The sequence below is a fragment of the Perognathus longimembris genome, chromosome 10 (genome assembly GCF_023159225.1).
Source record: "Perognathus longimembris pacificus isolate PPM17 chromosome 10, ASM2315922v1, whole genome shotgun sequence".
Taxonomy (NCBI): Eukaryota; Metazoa; Chordata; class Mammalia; order Rodentia; family Heteromyidae; genus Perognathus; species Perognathus longimembris.
In genome coordinates, this window is record NC_063170.1 from 38,460,292 (window position 1) to 38,477,630 (window position 17,339).

Genomic DNA, 17,339 nt, shown 5'->3' on the forward strand with positions numbered 1-17,339 from the left:
TCCCTGTGCTTTCTAGAGTGGCCATGTGTCCTGTCCCCTCTCAATTCTGTGGGCTTCCCAGTGTCCTTTTGTCTTAGGTGGGATTCCTTAGAAACAGAGCCTGAGGTGGGGTTGTTTGTGAAATCTTAAGGACATGAGGGAGACAGAATAAGTGGGGAAAGAGCTGAGTGGAATTTGTCTCAGCTGGCCTCTGACCTTAGCCCAGGACACTATGAGTATGAACCATACCTGAGTAAGTTCTACCATTTGGCAGAGCTTCAATTTTTATCAAATGGGAAGAGAAAGATAGTCTTCTAGGTGAGGGGCCCCTGTTGACAGAGGGCAATTTTCTGAAGAAGACAATGCTCTCAGTGGCTGGTGGATGAGAGCGCCAAAGATCAAGAGGAACTAAATGGAGAGATGCTCTCATCTTCTACGATTTCCAGTGTCTCCCTTTTCTGCTTTAACTAGCCAGATCGAGTTTCTGTTGCTTGTGACCAAAATGCTCTAGCTAATGCCTTCTGTAAGATGCTGGCTGTTACTATTATCAGTGCTGATGATGCTTACTATTATTATTATTATTGTATTGTTGGTCGTGGGGCTTGAACTCTGGGCCTGGGAACTGTTCCTGAGCTCTTCAGCTTAAGGCTAGTGCTCTACCACTTTGAGCCACACAGCACCACTTCTGTTTTTCAGGTGGTTTATTGGAGATGAGTCTTGTGAACTTTTCTGCCTAGGCTGGCTTTGAACCAAGATCCTCAGATCTCAGTCTCCTGAGTAGCTAGGATTACAGGTGGGAGCCACCAGCACCCAGCAATGCTTACTATTATTATTTTGAGTGTTTATGTCCAAAATCTGCCTGGAAAGGTAAACGACTTGGTAGAGCTTGAGAGAAGAGTTGCTGTAAGTCATTCATTTGGCACCAGATCATTTTGTAAAGGGTGTGTGTGTGTGTGAAACCATTAGTCCCTCAAAATTCCACTGATTTTTTTTTTGGGCCAGTCCTGGGCCTTGGACTCAGGGCCTGAGCACTGTCCCTGGCTTCTTCCTGCTCAAGGCTAGCACTCTGCCACCTGAGCCACAGCGCCCCTGCTGGCCGTTTTCCATATATGTGGTGCTGGGGAATCGAACCGAGAGCTTCATGTGTAGGAGGCACGCGCTCTTGCCACTAGGCCATATTCCCAGCCCCTCCACTGATGTTTGATAAGGAAAAGGGACATGAGAAAGGAAGATGAGAAATCCTTGGCTCTGAAATAACCCCGCTCAAGCCCCCTCCTATATATTGTGTAGTTCAATGCTAGAATATACTTTGCACAGCAGAGTTGATACATTTCAATTTTCAGGGGGACTCTTTAAGGAAGAATAGAAATTAAAATGTAAGTACTATTGTATTTAATGCATCCAGCCTATCATCTCTTCTGCAAATATGTGATTTGCAATTCCCTTACCAGACATTGCTCTTTTCCTGTTTGCATGACTGAACTCTCCTATTTCATTCCCATGTACCTTACAGCTGGGTCTTTCTGCTAAGCAACAGAAGAGGCAGAGTTGAATCACTGTGACTCAGCTGTGATAAACTTCCACCCTAGAAAAGAATGGAACACCTGTACTACTAAGAAGGCTACAGGCCAAAGCCTCCAGGGAAGGACTAGAGAAGGTCTCCATTTGTGGTGCCTCCATAAACAACTAGGGGAAGCCACTTCCATGATGAGATAGAGCTGAGGACAGGGAAGGAGCTTAGTGAGCATGGAAACTTAGTGAGGATGGTTTGGTGTCCTGATTGTTAGGCCTGCCTGGGAGAACAGCCCTCTCCCCCTCCCCACCTTTCATAAAGGACAACACATCTATGTATCACCTGCCCTAAACACGTAATCCCCTACAATTGTAATCACCTATCAATTACCTGACTTTGAGTCAGCAAAAGGACTCCATGCTCTGAGGTTACTTCCCCATCTGCTGCGGCCACACCTCCTCCTCACTTTTCCCTAGGTGATCTCTCTCCCTCTTTGTCATCAGTCAGGCTGCAGCGCGCTACTCGTTACACTCTATACCCTACGCTCTTACACATACATTTGGAGCATGTCAGCTGTTTGGTTCTCCTAATAAACACACTATACCCTATGCTCCGCACACATAGATCTGGAGCAGGTCTGCAGTTTGGTTCTCCTAATAAACTCTCTTCCACTTGAATCACATGGTGGTCTCCTTTCTGCAACCCTTACACTGACAAACTCCTCCGGACATCAGATCATACCAGAGGCACTGAGGTCTGAGGTAGGAATGTAGTTACACAACTGAGTCCATTAAAGCTAAGGAACTCTGGCATTGCACCTCAATAGAGAAGTTCCTTCCTCAAGAAACCCAGTCAGGGCTGGGTGCTGATGGCTCATGCCTATAATCCTAGCTCCTCGGGAGGCTGAGATCTGAGGATTGTGGTTCAAAGTTAGCCTAGGCAGGAAAGTCTATGAGACTCTTATTGCCAATTAACCACCAGAAAACTGGAAGTGGAGCTGTAGTTCAAAGCAATAGAGCACTAGCCTTGAGCAAAAGCGCTCAGAGACGGCATCCATGCCTTGAGTTCCAGCCCTACAACCAAAACTTAAAACAACAAAAAAGCAAAACCAGCCAGCCTAGCTCTACCTAGATACCCAGTGGAGTACCCCGGGCTCTTTTCTGTCTGCAGTTGCACAAACTGTAAGCACAACCATCTGAGAGAGCATGAGAAGCCTTTTAGCAACAAGGCAAGGTTAATAGGATGTACTTCAGAGAACTGCTGTAAGAATCAAGTGCATTAGTCTATATAAGATGCTTAGCACAGCATGTGCCAGTCTCCCTACTGATATGGTGTATCAATGCTAAATTTAAGTGAGAGCCACTGCAAGTCAGAGTGACAGGAGGATGAGACCCATCTCCCAGGATGGAACATTTTGGGAGCCACTGGAAACAGCCAGGACCACAGACCAGCTTGATACCTGGTGCTAGAGAGCAGAGGCCTGTGCCCCAGCCAGGGCCTGAAGCCACCCCATAAGCATTCCATTGCAATTCCCATCTAAAATCAAAGACGAAATTAATACATGCATGGTCAAGTTCACACTCAGACTGTTCATCCCCATCAGACAAGCAAATGGAATGGTTTTCTTGAGAGACTTTGTTAGACAGAACATCTCCTTGGAGGAGATGTAAAAGTTCAGACAGGGAAGCATGTGAAGTGGAAAGGTCTTAGTAAAAAAGAAAAAAAAAACCCTGGTATAAGCACAGTTTCCCTGAGGATACAGGGACCACGAGGGTATGAAGCACTGTCAAAGGTCTGACTGCCTGAGCAGCTCCTGCAAGGCAGGCTCTGACATCACTAATGGAAACTGAGAGAAAGCAAGAAGAGGGTACCCAGTGATGCTTTAAGATGAACATTTTACTGAATATGGTTGACAGGATTGCTTCCAGCCTTGGAGCCTGAATCACAGGATGTCAGAAATGCCTGAGCTTTGTTTTCCTGCAGGCTAGACACTGACCTACTTCTTATGGTCCATTCTCCTCCTGAGATATGGGTGTGCTTTGGAACTGACATGTTCCTTTCCAGAGCCCTCTGGGGGAGAGTGCATGGGGCACGAATGCTCACTAAGTGAAAAGCATCCTCACTCTGCACATCTTATATTAACATCTGTTATTATAAGGGATTGGTATTTGAAATCTCTCTCTCTCTCCTTCCCTCTGTGTCACTCTGTTATTAAAGGAGAGGCCGTTACTAAAAAGTCATGTCCCCAGGCATGCAAAGTCCTACTTTGTGCCAGTGGTCTTTGCCTTGATAATTACCAATGTTCCTCTTCCTTTATCATATTACCTGGTGTCCTAGTTTGGGCCATAAATTATGCTCCTTTATTTGTTTAAGTAGAAGTTATTTATTTGGAAGCACATGAAAAACACTGCTAGGAGACAAGAGAAGCTAGATAAGGAAAGGAACAGTGCTAAGAAGGTATGGCTATCCAGCCAGTGACCACAGTGGGTAACTGGACCTCTGGACAGGGAGGAGACTGTGGGAAATGGTACAAAATGCATGCCTCTGAATTGTCCTGCTTCAAATCCTGGGCAAGGAAGCCCAGGTATTTATACATTAACTCAAGAGTTGAGAGCTTCCTTAATGATTATTAATTCCCTTCCCTGTGGGCAGAATGGTCTTTTGTAGTTCTTAAAGAGAAGCAGAGTCCACACTGGAGAGTGAGCAGGAACTCAGGATGAACGCAAGGGATGTGAGTGTCGGCTTCTTCACCATTTCTATCATTTCCCTTTCTCTATCTTTTGTTTAGCATTTTTTGCTATTTGCAAGTTCATTGATAACTTCTGTCTCCTCAAATTCAGTAGGTTTTCTCTTCAAAGTTTTTTTTAATGGACTTCTGTCTTAATTCGTTTTATTTATTCATTCATTCATTTCATTTACTCATTCATTCATTCAGTTCATTCATTATTATAATAGAAGACTTGGAACTAGGTGATTTATAAAAAAAAAAAAAAAGAGAGGTTTATTTTGGCTCCTAGATCTAGACATCAGTCTCCTAAGAGTGATAACTTAGACTTGTCAGAAAAGTCATCCATGAGAACTAATTCTTGAGAACCAATTCATCCTCGTGGCCCAAACACATCCCTGTGGGCTTCACCTTCCAATACTACCACAATGGCCATCAAATTTGAATATGGCTTTCAGAGGGGACAATTACATTCCAGCCACAGCAGCTTCTCTGTTCTGTGACCCTGCCTTTTCTTTCTTTTTTTTTTTTTTGGTTTTTTTTTTTTTTTTTTTTTTTTTTTTTTGTCCAGTCCTGGGGCTTGGACTCATGGCCTGAGCACTGTCCCTGGCTTCTTTTTTTTTTTTTGCTCAAGGCTAGCACTCTGCCACTTGAGCCACAGCGCCACTTCTGGCCATTTTCTGTATATGTGGTGCTGGGGAATCGAACCCAGGGCCTCATGTATATGAGGCAGGCACTCTTGCCACTAGGCCATATCCCCAGCTCCCTGCCTTTTCTTAATTCTTTATTGTTCCTAGTATCTTTTTTATTTTATTTTAGCTTTTACATCAACTTTGTTCGTAGGGCCAACCTGTATGAATTAACAAACCCCCATACTGCCAACTGCTGTAGGAATCATATTCGTTCTTACATGCACCAAAGTCTTATATTCAACAATGAGTTCTGGGTTGCAAAAGAGGCTTTACTATTTGCACCTGTCTATAAGGCTTTGTTACAAAACTAAACACACACACACACACACACACACACGTACACACACACGTGCTTCTGTTCCTAGTATCTTTAAATGATCGATTATGAGCATCTTTCAAAGGCTTTTCTTTTCCTTGATAATTTTCTGGATTCCCGATTTCAACAGTTACTGTGCAGATGCTCCCAAATTAATAATGTTCTTTTAAATTCACACAAAAACCTTTTCTCTTTGGAGTCCTTCATCTTCATGCCTAGTGCCCTGTGCACTACCATTGCACTGGCCATGATTTATCCTGTGTGTCTGCTTCCACAGTTTAGCTCTACTGATGTGTTCTATTAACGTCTCAAATTCTAAAGGCGCAAAGCTTCTGTTCCACTGCGAAGTTGAGCTCTGCCAGCTTTCAGCTCTAGGAATACATTTGTAAGTCACCTGAGCCACACTTGACCAGTGGTAGGAAAAGGAGAAGGTGACTCGCTCACTGAAGCATGTAGGGAAAGCAGAGATTGCTGAGCTTCTGGGAGAGCAGCGTCCAGGTTCTCCCACATCACCAGTGCCCTCTTGCCCTGTCTCTCATTTCAGCTTTCTTTTTAAAAAAATTTTTATTTTCAAACTGATATACAGAGAGGTTACAGTTTCATACGTTAGGCATTGGATACATTTCTTTTACTGTTTGTTACCTCCTCCCTCATTCCCCCTCCCCCCTCCACGTTTCCCTTCCCCCCCAAGAGTTGTTCAGTTCAATTATACCAGTTTTGCAAGTATTGCTTTTGTAGTCATTTGTCTTTTTTACCCTGTGTCTCTTGATTTTAGTATTCCCTTTCAGTTTCCTAGTTCTAATATCAGTATACACAGTTTCCAATGTACTCAGATAAGATACAGAGATAGTGCAGGTACAACCACAGGAAGGGGATACAAGAAGATCATCAATAATAGAAGCTACGGTTACACATAGCACGTTGAAAGTAGTTACAACAGTGATATAACAATCGTTTCATAACCTGGAGTTCATTTCACTTAGCATCATCTTATGTGTTCATAAGGGTATAGCTATTGGGCTCTTGTGATCCTCTGCTGTGACTTGCCTAAACCTGTGCTAATTATTCCCTATGAGGGAGACCATAGAGTCCATGTTTCTTTGAGTCTGGCTCACTTCACTTAGTATAATTTTTTCCAAGTCCTTCCATTTCCTTACAAATGGGGCAATGTCATTCTTTCTGATAGAGGTATAAAATTCCATTGTGTATATGTACCACATTTTCCTGATCCATTCGTCTACTGAGGGGCATCTGGGTTGGTTCCAGATTCTCGCTATGACAAATTGTGCTGCGATGAACATTGTTGTGCTGGTAGCTTTAGTGTGTTCTTGTTTGTGTTCTTTTGGGTAGATGCCCAAAAGTGGGGCTGCTGAGTCATAGGGGAGCTCTATGTTTAGCCTTCTGAAGAATCTCCATACTGCTTGCCAGAGTGGCTGAACCAGCTTACATTCCCACCAACAATGAAGTAGGGTTCCCTTTTGGTCACATCCCCTCCAACATTTGTTATTGTTAGTTTTCTTGATATAGGACATTCTTGCTGGGGTGAGATGGAATCTCAATGCTGTTTTGATTTGCATTTCTTTTATGGCCAGTGATGTAGAGCACTTTTTCATATGTCTTTTGGCCATTCTCATTTCCTCATCAGAGAAGTCTCTTTGTAAGTCTTTAGCCCACTTGTTGAGGGGGCTACTAGTTCTTTGCAGCTTTGTTTTGGAGGAATGTAATTTTTTTAGTTCTGCATATATTTTAGATATGAGGCCTTTGTCCGTTGTATGGCCGGTAAAGATCTTTTCCCAATCTGTGGGCTTTCTGTTTATCTTGTGAGCTATGTCCTTTGCCCTGCAGAAGCTCTGCAGTTTGATGCAGTCCCATTTTTCCATCCTTTCTTTGATTTGTAGCATTTCTGGGTCTTTGTTAAGGAAGTTTCATCCTGTGCCAAGGAGCCCAAGTGTTTCTCCTACTCCTTCCTTTAGTGTTTTCAGGGTATCTGTTTTAATTTCGAGGTCTTTGATCTATTTGGAATTGATTTTGGTGCAGGGTGATATATAAGCATCTAGTTTTAGTTTGTTGCATGTGTTGAACCAGTTTTGCCAGCATCATTTGTTAAAGAGGCTATCTTTCCTCCATACTATTGTTTTAGCTCCTTTATCAAAGATTAAGTAGGCATAGTTCTGTGGGTTCATTTCTGGGTCTTCAATTCTGTTCCATTGGTCTTCAGGCCTGTTCCGGTGCCAATACCAAGCTGTTTTTTATTACTATAGCTTTATAATACAGCTTGAAGTTGGGTATTGTAATTCCTCCAGCACTGTTCTTTCTGCTTAGGATTGTTTTTGCTATTCTGGGTCTTTTATTGTTCCATATGTATTTCTGGATTGCTTCCTCTATTTCATTAAAAAATGGTGTTGGGATATTAATGGGTGTTGCATTGAATTTGTAGATAGCCTTTGGCAATATTGCCATTTTGATTATATTAATCCTCCCAATCCAGGAGCATGGGAGGTTTTTCCATTTCCTTAGTTCTGCCTTAATTTCATTTTTCATGTTTTTAAAGTTCTCATCATAGAGGTCTTTCACTTCTTTGGTTAAGGTTATTCCTAGGTATTTTATGTTTTTTGAGGCTATTGCAAAAGGAGTTGCTTTCCTGATTTCAGCCTCGGCGTTTGGGTCATTAGCATATAGAAAGGCCATTGATTTTCGAGGGTTTATTTTATATCCTGCAACTTTGCCACAGTTTTGGATCAGCTCTAGTAGCTTGGGAGTAGAGTCTATAGGGTTCTTTAGGTATAGGATCATGTCATCTGCGAAGAGACAAAGTTTAACTTCATCTTTTCCTATTTGGATCCCCTTTATATTTTCTTCTTGCCTAATTGCTGTGGCTAGGAATTCTAGTACTATGTTGAAGAGAAGGGGAGAGCGCAGACAACCCTGTCTTGCTCCTGATTTTAAAGGGAATGGCTTAAGTTTTTCACCATTTAGAATTATGCTTGCTGTTGGTTTGTCATAAACTGCCTTGATTATATTCAGGAGTGTTCCCTGGAATCCCAGTTTTTCCAGGGCTTTTAGCATAAATGGGTGCTGGATTTTATTGAATGCCTTTTCCGTATCCAGAGATATAAACATGTGGTTCTTTACCTTGCTCCGGTTGATGTGGTGGATTATATTAATTGACTTGTGTATATTGAGCCAACTTTGCATCCCTGGGATGAATCCAGTTTGATCATGGTGTATGATTTTTTTTTTTTTTTTTTTTTGGCCGTCCTGGGCCTTGGACTCAGGGCCTGAGCACTGGCCCTGGCTTCCTTTTTGCTCAAGGCTAGCACTCTGCCACTTGAGCCACAGCGCCACTTCTGGCCGTTTTCTGTATATGTGGTGCTGGGGAATCGAACCCAGGGCCTCAGGTATACGAGGCAAGCTCTCTCGCCACTAGGCCATATCCCCAGTCCCAGTGTATGATTTTTTTTGATGACCTGTTGAAGTCAATTGGCCAGAATTTTGTTGAGAATTTTTGCATCAATTTTCATCAGGGAAATCGGTCTATAGTTCTCTTTTTGTGATGAGTCCCTGCCTGGTTTGGGGATGAGGGTTATATTGGCTTCATAGAATGTGTCTGGTAGTGAACTTTCTCTTTTAATTTCATTGAAGAGTTTGAGAAATATTGGTGTGAGTTCTGTTTTGAAGGCCTTGTAGAATTCTGCTGTGAATCTGTCTGGACCTGGGCTTTTCTTGGATAGGAGATCACTTATTGCCGTTTCTATTTCAATGCTGGTTTAAATCTTCATGGTTGAGTTTGGGGATTCTAATTCATTTAATTCCAATTTAATTATTTCCTTATGTCTATTGACTTGGGGTTTGGCTTGTTGTTCTCTTTCAAGGAGATTAAGGTGTTTCCTTAAATTATTGAGTTGCTGTTTCTCCAGTTTGTTGGTGCATGCACTCAGAGATATAAATTTTCCTCTGAGTACTGCGTTGGCTGTGTCCCAAAGGAGCTGGTACTTTGTGTACTCATCTTGGTTGAATTCCATAAACATTTGAATTTCTGTTTTAATTTCTTCAATGACCCACTGATGGTTCAGCAGTGTATTGTGTAACCTCTATGAATTGTAGGATTTTCTGTGGTGGCTGTTTGAGTTGAGCTCTAATTTTATTCTGTTGTGGTCTTAGAGAATGCAGGGAATGGTTTTGATACTTCTGAATTTGTACAGATTTTCTTTGTGCCCTAAGATGTGATCTATTTTGGAGAATGTTCCATGTGCTGCTGAAAAGAATGTGTATTCTGTTGTTGCTGGATGAAATATTCTGTAGATGTTGGTTAAATCTAGCTGGTCTATGCAATTGTTTAGTTCTGTGGTTTCTTTGTTCAGTTTTTGGCATGTTGATCTGTCCAGAGGTGACAGTGGAGTGTTAAGGTCCCCAACTATCAATGTGTTTGGGTCTATGAGTGTTTTTAGAGTGAGTAGTATTTGTTGGGTGAAGTTGGGTGCTCCTGTATTTGGTGTGTAGATATTTAGGATGGTTATATCTTCCTGTAGGAGAGATCCCTTTATTAGTATGTAGTAACCTTCTTTGTCTCTTCTTACCTTTTTTAATTTGAAGTCAATTTTATCTGATACTAGGATTGCAACTCCAACCTGCTTATGGGGGGCATTTGCTTGGTAGATTTGATTCCACCCTTTCACTTTTAGATGTTTACTTTTGCTGGATAGATGTGTCTCTTGGAGGCAGCAGAAAGATGGATCTTGATTTTTGATCCAACTTATGAGCCTATGTAATTTGATTGGAGAATTAAGTCCATTAATGTTGAGAGTTAAGATCAGCTTTCTTCTTTCACATCACCTGCCTTTCCTTACACCTCAAGCAAACAGGACCACATTTTCCCCCTAGTTCCAGTGTGCCAGTCCTGGAGCTTGAACTCAGGGCCTGGGTGCTGTCCATGAACTTTATTGTTCAGGCTAGTGCTCTACTACTTGAGCCACAGCACCACTTTTGATTTTTTTGGTGGTTAATTGGAGGTATGAGTCTCTTGGCCTTTACTGCCTCTGCTGGCTTTGAAACATGATCCTCAGATCTTAGCCTCCTGAGTTGCTTACAGGATTATAGGAGTGAGCCACTACTGCCCGGCTAACTTTATCATTGTCAGAAACTCCAATTCCTCCAGTCTAGTAATCAAGCCTAGATGTACTTTCATCCTCCCAAAGGCTCTGTGTTTCCTGATGGGATGCTTAAGCATCATTTGGTCCCACACAGCCCTCCCTTGCCTTTTCTCTTATTCAAGAAAATGGGCACTTTACTATTTCATTTCTTTTTCACTGTTCAACTTCTTAGATTATTCTGTCCTTACTATCACTGTTCTTGGACTTAAGATGGTTTTATTTTTATCCCATAAAACACCCAGTTATAAACCTTGCCGAGACTGGGCTCAAAATCAGATTGTTTGAGCCAGTTCCAAATGGGCTGTCACGCATGTGAAATGCATACAACCTGGGAGGTCTGGCGGAGAAAAATCCCTGTGCTGAGAATCAGGAGACTTTCCTTCTGATTTCCACCTGAGCCAAGAGACGTTGGCTAAATAACATCTGTTTCATGGATTTTCCATCTGGGAAATAATGACAGTAATAAGTGCCCTAACTCTTCAGGATTGTTGTGAGGAACACACAGGGAGCAATAAAAGGAAATGTGCTATAGAAGCGCAAGTTATGTTGCTTTACATTGGTAATTCAAAGATATGAACTTCAATGTTACTAATAAAGGTATTGTTTTCAGGTGCAATTCTTGCTACCATGTTTGCATTTATATAACTATTTCCTTCTCTAGGTAGGACTACTCAATCTGCTAGAAACACATGAACTAGTGGTTAAGCTAACCATTTAATTAACTTTAAAAAGCCTTGTGGAATTTTAGAGAAAAATCTAATAGCAAACTTTGGTTTCCCAAACTTTCAAATGGGAAAACTCATTTCTTTGGTCCCATTTGGAAATAAAAGCTTCACCACCTCAGTCTGGTAGGTGGCTAATGCACAAGGGCTTGGTTCACAGGTGATAGGCATACCAGTCATCTCATCACAGAGACTAGCTTAGGGGCAGCGGCTGCTTTCTAGCCATGACTGTACCAGTCAAAAGGGATGAGCATCTCAGGTAGATTACAAGCTGCCTCAGCCCCAAGTTGTATACTTTTTACAGGTGATACAAATGAAGTGATCAGGGTCACATAGCCAGTATGTGGAGAAACTAGACAGAAGCAGAGTCTGTTTGAACCAGTGCATTTTCTCACTATTTAACTTTCTCGCCACAACGAGGTGACAGGCTCCAGGCCATAGCAGGGCTCTAAAAGTAAGATCTGCTCATTAATTGCCTTTTCCCCTAATCTGGCCAGTCTGAACAGTTTTGCTGCTGCTTTAACTATCTGGCCTGATTTTCTTCTCAGCTCTTGGCTTTGACTCAAGAGCTAGTTTGCTAGTTTGCCATAACTCTCTTCTTTAGTATGTATCCTAGATACATTTCCCACTTTGTGAGACAGAAAACAAGATGGGGTTAGAGTTTTCCTGACTACTGCTTGAATAGCAATTTATACCTATACATAGTTAAAATATTTTATGATTCTATTTTCCTCAGGCTAGTACATGATTGGTGTTCGTGGATAGACAGGGATCTTAAGAGTTTGGACCCAGGAGATGACTTAGGAGTTGTACACAGGCATCTAAAGAAACAACAGGATAAGTATGTACAATGGAGTCTTCATCTTTGTTTTGGATGACTGCAAGCCAAGCACGGTGCTCACATTCACGCTGCCTAGCAGAGGTATATGACACATCAGTCTCCTGCATGAACCCGATACACTGTATTCTAGTCACTCTGGCTGCATAACAGATTTTCTCCAAGTTTAGAAGATTAAATAGCCATGCCTCAGATGTATGGGCTAGGAATTCAATGTGGGCACAGTCAGGGTGGTTTGCATCTGTTTTCAAATTTCTAGGGCCTCTTGAGCCTCAGAAGCTGAGGGTTGGGGTCATGCGAAAGTTTATTTGCTAATGAATCTGGTGGTTTGTAATGGCTACTGGTTGGGGAGCTTCAGTTCTTCATATGGGCTTCTCCATCCTATCTCTTTATGTGGGCTAGTTGGACTTTCTCACAAGCATGATGTCTGAGTTGCAAGGATAAGTACTGAGACAGAGAGAGGGACAAAGACAGAGAGAGACAGACACACAGAAAGAAGGAGAGAGACACAGAGAAAGCTGGAGCCTTCTACCCATCTTCAGAAGTCATGTTTATTGATATGATCACCAGGTCCTGCCCAGACTCAAGTGGAGAAGAGATAGACTCTACCTCTTAAAGAGGAAGGACAGCATTCTAGGAGCATGAATAGCACTTGAAATACTGCTGGGCTGTGGTGATCTTTGAAAAATCCAATGTCACATCTCACTTTCATTCTGATCCTTCACTGTGACTTATAGAATAGCTGTCATGTTCTTGGTGTCTGTGGAGTAGGTATGGACTAGGACTTTGTGGTCATCAAACCAATCCCTGACTCCAACTCTGCAAAGAGGTTATGTTTTCCCTTTCATAAGTTAGGAAACCGAGACTCAGAAAAGTTAACTAAATTACCAAAAGATATAGGGATAACAAATGACAAAATCAAGTTGCTAGCTAGTCTAGTGGTTTGCACTGCTTACTAACCAGGCCAAGCTAGCTGTCTCCAGATCCCATACTCTTTCCCATGGTAGTCCCTATATGATTCCCGACAGAGATGACTCATTCCTTTATTGAAAGGAAATTTTGGCAGAGGAAGCTGGATCAGTGGATAGGGGGTAAAGGGAAGTTCAGACACTTTGAATTAATGGTAATTTCCATGAAAGTGCTTGTTCTCATAATTTCCAACCTTCCAGAATCTACACCTCCTTAAAGCTCAAGTCACGTGGATGTAATTCAAAACTTGCTCTGGTTTCCAAACAGCTGTGATACATTTAACTTTGATTCTCCAGCACATACAAAATATTACCCAAAGACCACAGGGCTGTATAATATTAATGGACAATGAATCCATCCTTCTGTAGGCAGGGCAGAGGGAAACCCTGATCAGACTTTACTAGGATGAAGAACGTGTCCATTGTTCTAATGCACTTTTGAAAGTGAAGGGTGCTCTTAATACCTGGCCTGGAGGAGTGCTTTTCAAATCTCTCTGGGGAGTATTTACTTGGGCATGTGCACATGTAAACTCAACATGCTGTAATCACAAAGATGTGTGCTTGACTAGTGGTAGTTATACCCCAACCACAATATCAATCTGGGACAAAAGAATGGTAACTAAGCTAGGACCACAAGCATAAGCAACTGAGACATATTGTCACTCCAGCTATGACCAGTTCTCAAGCTGGCATCACTGGACCTGAAACAGGAGGTAGTTATACTTAGTAATGGTTGATTTTCAAGATCAAGATACTTTGAAATTTAATTGGGTGAGGGTGGTTCACATCTATGATGTTAGCTACTCAGGAGGCTGAGATGTGAGGATTGAGATTCAAAGATGGCCTGAGTAGACAAATCTGAGAGACTCTTACCTCCAATTAACCACCAAAAAGCTAGAAGTGGAGGCATGGCTCAAGGGGTAGAGCACCAACCTCGAGCAAAACAGCTAAGAGAGAATGCAGAAAGAGTATGGGGCTCTGAGTTTAAGCTGAATTTAACCAAATGTTAAAAAAAAACACATAAAATTGCATCTTTAGATTTCATAGTAAATACTCATACAACACATACTCACCTACACTCTTGCATTCACACTCACATATACTGTTTGCATATATAGTGTGCTCTCTGACACACATTCCATATGCTCACATCCACACTCATATGTCTTCCACATTTCCACTCTCATTCCTGTTCACACTCAGACTCATACTACTGTTCTCATCCTCCCAACCACATCATCTCACACAACCTAGGCTTATGCCCTCATGGTCACATGGTCTCATCATACTTACACGATAGATTCTGACATTTACACACATTCTGACACACACTCCTGCTTACCAATTCACTTCTATGTATACACAACAGACATATGCACATCCCTCTTGCTCATACTATCACCACATTCAGCCTCTTATGGACACGCGCACAGTCCCAGTTCACTCAGACACAACCCTTCCCCTTTACTTTAGGTCTCTCAAGAAAACTCAGCTAGCATAAAAATGGGGCATACCAGAGCTACTTCACACGTTTTACTGCTTGGTTAGCTGGTTTAGTGAGCCTGTCATTGCTCAATTCTTTTATGCTTCAAAAAAGCCCCCCAAGGCTTTTTGTTCCAAAATAAAGATATTCAAATCATAGGATATATATTTATATTGCACATCAGATCTGCACAAACACAGGAGGGACTTTTGTCAGATAAGCAAATGACAACCTGTAAGCAATCCAAAACTACTGTGCCTGTGATGAGACACTTTTTCAGCATTGGTACCTCATACTGCAATGGTTCTCTATAAGTCTGTGATTTTGATACTAGAGACTGAGTGTTTTATAAAATATAAAATAAAAAAACTCCTCTTGGAGCTCTGACCTAACTTAACAGACCTAAGGGACACAGACATGTTTGAGACTTTTTCAGTGTACTACTGGGGCTTAAAACTCAGGCTCTGAGTGCTATCCCTTAGCTTTTTTGATCAGGTCTGGTGCTCTACCACTTGACCCACAAGTTCCACTTCCAGCTGTTAATGGTTAATTGGAGAGGAGAGTCTCATGGGCTTTCCTCCCTGGGGTTGCTTTAAACTGGGATCCTCAGATCTCAGCCTCCTGAGTAGCTAGGGTTACAGGTGTGAGCTACCAGTGCCTGGCCTGGATCTTAATCCTTTTAACCTAGGAATGCACCTCCAGGTTAATATAGGGAAGGGAAGGCTGATTTGGAAGGAATCTATGTTTTTCTATGAATTTCTATTTTAAAACAAATATTTATAAGAGCCTTCTGTCTGCAATATGTTTTGTTGGAAGAGTTTCCTTTTGAGAACAAAGCCACAGGTCTTCCTCAGGGAGTTGAGGTTGGAGGTTCCTGCCAAGATGAAGCAAGGTCATCTTGAAGCAAGGGCTGCTGAGTAGGGCCAGATAGACAATGGGACCATTTTAGAAAGTATGGCTACAGAGGTCTGTTTTTCTCCCAACTCCCATATGTATTAGGGTCACATTTCAAGAGACCAGGAAAAGCCAGAGTGCCTTTAAGGTAAAATACACTACTTAAGTACAAAGGAAAGGGAAGAATCTTGTGAACAGTGGAGGGAAACAGACGGCAGGGGATGTGGGAAAGAGAAGAGGGCTGTAGACCAGTAAGAGGACTGAGAGCTGTATAGCAGTCACGCAGGCCCTGCCATCCTGGCCAGCCATCGCCACAACCTGGGAGAAAAACCATGCCACAGACCAGAGAGTTGCCTTGTTACACCATGGGCTCTTCTTTGGTTTCCTGAGCAGGTTGTAGTTAATACCATCCTCCAGGCAGATACCTCTTCTCTGAGTTTCCTGGTGACAGCCCTTCATGGAAGGGGTGTGTGTGTGTGTGTGTGTGTGTGTGTAGAACTTTTTAGTAGCTAAACATGACCCCATGTGTTCAAGGTGATAAAAAATGAGTGTGTGGAGCACACTGACTGGCTGAGGTAAAGCACACCAAGGGGGAAAGGCACTCATACTTTTCAAAACACCTGATTAAAAATAACCAATTGTCCCCTAGAAAGGCCTCAAGAGTGGGGCTGTGAGGCTCAGCCCTGGCACGCGTGGGGAAGACCTGCGGGCCCAGGCTGGTCCAGGCCCCGAGGGGGGCACCTCCCCTGGGGCTGGTCCAGAGCTCTGTGCAGGTTGTTCTGGATGGCATCCAGGAAGTCTGCGGTGTCCAGGTAGTGCTCCTTCAGGTTCACGTTGCTCAGGCCCTGGATGCAGCTGGCCAGGTCCTTGGTCATGGCCCGCCCTCCACCGACTGCTCGCACACCTTCTCCAGGATCTGGGCGAACCTGATGAGGTCCAGGTTCCCGTCCAGCTACCTTGCCCCGATGCTCCAGGCACCGTGTACAGGCGAAGATGCTGGCGATGGGGTTGGTGCTGGTAGTCCGGCTCTTCTGGTGCTCCCGATAGTGGTGGGTGACCATCCCGTGGGCAGCCTCCGCTTCCATCATCCTCCTGTCGGGGCAGACGACCGCGGAAGTCATCAGGACCAGAGAGCCAGAGCCCTGCGCCAGCATGTTGACTGCAGGTCCCCGTTGTGGTTCTTGCAGGCCCACACGAAGCCCCTGGGCCGCCGCCATGTCGTCCATGAGCCGGTGCTCGTACCAGATCCCGCTGCGGTGGAAATCGGCCTTGTAGTGCTCTTCAAAGGTCTGCTGGAAGCGGCTGCCGTAGGCCTTGAGCACAGTGTGCCTGCCCAGGCCCACGCCGCCTGTGGGGAAGCAGAATGCCTCCCAGCGGCGCGAACTCCATGGAGAACTGGCCGGCCCTCTCCACCGCCAAGTCCGTGGTCCAGCCCGGGACCAGGCGTGGGATGTTCGGGCAGATGATGGGCTCGCGGAAGACCCTGCCCCCCAGCAGGCTCCAGATGGCCCCGTTTGGGCTCGGCCTCATCCGCTTCAGCTGGAACTCCTCCACGCGCACCTTGTCGGCGGTGATGGTGGTGGGCTTGATGGCCACGCTGTACTTGCGGGTGGTCAGCGTGGTGTCCACGGTGACCTGGTCGTCGGTCTGGTTGCGATTCGGGAGCCCCAGATTGAAATACTTGAGCTGGACATCCACATGGGACAGGATGGCTTCTCCTTGATGAACTGCCAGATGATTCGAGTCATCTCATCGCCATCCATCTCCACCACCGGCTGCTCCACCTTGATCCTCTGGTCGGCGCAGTGGCGCCTGGTGTGCGCCCGCTCAGGCCTGCGCGGGGTGGTCAGGGCGTGGGCGCCCACGCAGGCCCGGAGCGCCCGCAGGTGGCCAGCCATCCCTAAGGGGCCAGGGGCTGTTGTATTCTGGGGAGCGAGAAAATCCACCGAGCACTATTGAAGGTGACAAATGAGTCTTATTAGTCAGTTTGCAACTGCCTTGATCCCGGCTACCCCAGAGCTAGGAGCAGTTGCAGCCTCCGGAGTGCGAGTTTCTTTCC

The 17,339-nt window shown here is 44.0% G+C and overlaps 1 non-coding gene and 1 pseudogene across 1 annotated transcript; both read right to left on the reverse strand.

Moving 5' to 3' along the window:
- Window positions 1–5,112: 5,112 nt before the first annotated feature.
- Window positions 5,113–5,241, reverse strand: LOC125358891. The gene has a single exon (XR_007212419.1). It is a non-coding gene; the product is annotated as a small nucleolar RNA SNORA40 (small nucleolar RNA).
- Window positions 5,242–15,957: 10,716 nt separating this feature from the next.
- LOC125357936 lies at window positions 15,958–17,058 on the reverse strand (annotated as a pseudogene).
- Window positions 17,059–17,339: the final 281 nt, after the last annotated feature.